Source organism: Rhipicephalus sanguineus, chromosome 6 (genome assembly GCF_013339695.2).
Source record: "Rhipicephalus sanguineus isolate Rsan-2018 chromosome 6, BIME_Rsan_1.4, whole genome shotgun sequence".
NCBI lineage: Eukaryota > Metazoa > Arthropoda > Arachnida > Ixodida > Ixodidae > Rhipicephalus > Rhipicephalus sanguineus.
Genome location: NC_051181.1, coordinates 159,104,019 through 159,105,777, shown reverse-complemented (window position 1 = coordinate 159,105,777; position 1,759 = coordinate 159,104,019).

Genomic DNA, 1,759 nt, shown 5'->3' with positions numbered 1-1,759 from the left:
TTATTTATGCATCGCCCTGGGCGGAGCCGGGGGGTGAGTTGGTGGTTGGGGGGGGGGGGGTGATGATGGCGAGAGCACCTTTGCCTCCTCGTAACTAATATTTATGACGATTACCTTACATTTCTGCTGGGAAACTGTCACCCTCCCACGCCTCTCTGCTTAAAGCTACCGCAATGAACTCGTTGATGAACCCTACGCGAGCCAGAAAAATGCAGTGATTTCCCAGCTCGCTGAATGTGACGCTTCCAAGAAATTAGTCTCGAAGGCACGGCCGCTACAGAGAGCACGCACGCGTCCGCGGTCTGACTCACATGAGGCACCGCCCCCTTCCCAGCTCGACTTGTTTTCAGCGCGGCGTCCTCCGGCGCAGGACGCGTACGGACGCGCACTCGGGAACCTCGCGTCCCCTTGCACAACCGTGCCGGAGCGGGAGCACCCACGCCGAGAGAAGCGTGAAAAAAGCGAGACACGCGTGGTTTTCAAGGCGAGGCCTTGTGGTGCCGTACAGCGTGTCCGGCCGAGAACAATGCGACGACCGCGCCAGCCGGGCCAGCTGCGTGACGCTGCGTCGTGTCCGAGCAGTTGGCCAACTTCGGCGGCTCCGAGGAAGGGCACGCGCACAGCGCCGGTCCTTGTCCGTCTTGTGGGAAGTTGTTGCGTCACGTTAACCTTGAGACACTGCTGTACTTAAGGGCCCATTCCGGGCAGCTCTTTCCGCCCAGTGTTCCCTCCAGTGACGGAGTAGTGGACGGTTGACGAGCTTATGACAGCGTATAACGAATTTCGCTTCCCAAGACTACTGTTGTAACCACGACCAAGCATTTACTTGGTCGCGGTTACAACAGTAGTCCTGGGATGCGGGCTGAGATTATTATTTTTTTTTTTTCCTGAAGACGGTTGCTAGCCGTTTATAGGCAAAGGAAAGAGGTACAATTACGGTTTTGCCGGAGACGGTTACGCTACGCGCTCGAATACAGAAACACGCCCTAGTTGTCGTTGCTGTTTCGTGGAAAGTTTACAACGTCATTCGTATCATAATGCGCACGATACTTCGACCACGGATTCGCAATTACTCTTTCTGAAAGTGGCCTGTCACTGAATGCCTCTACTGCGGTTTATGGCGTACACACACAGGTTGTGATCAGCCGCATATTGCGCGGTGCAGTGAGTGTGGTCATTTAGAAGAAACGCGCTTCAGGCCACACTTGCGCAGGTGGACGACTCGTGTGCCCCTGTGGTGACTCTCTGCTGCTTGGTAGAGTGTGATAGCATATCGTACTGGCATGAATGCTCGCAGATGCTGACGCAGTGTTAACACAGTAAAAGCGCTTTGCCTGCTGATACCACAAATCCACAAGATATCGTAAAAAGCGGCCGGATCTTTAAACTTCTTGCGCAAAATTTGCTGCATCTTTTCCTGCCATTTCTCGTTCCCACACTTAAGGGCTGCCAACCGGGTTCTGTGTTGGCCAGCTTGATTGCGTTTCATTTATCCGTCGCTCTCTATTTCGCTAGACCAAATTTTATGCCTAGAAGAAAAATGTAGCATATGACTGCAAGAACCGTCAGCACGGCAGAAACAAACGAATGAACAAAGGAACTAATGAATGAATTAATCGAAAATGTCCCCCTTTCCCTCATTGCTGACTACCTTTGTTTTTTCTGTATGTCTGCTGGACACCTATATCGGAATCGGTCACTCTTTGCTCCTTTCCACTACAGAAATATAGCAAGCTAGAATATGCAGGCTGAGAGCGTG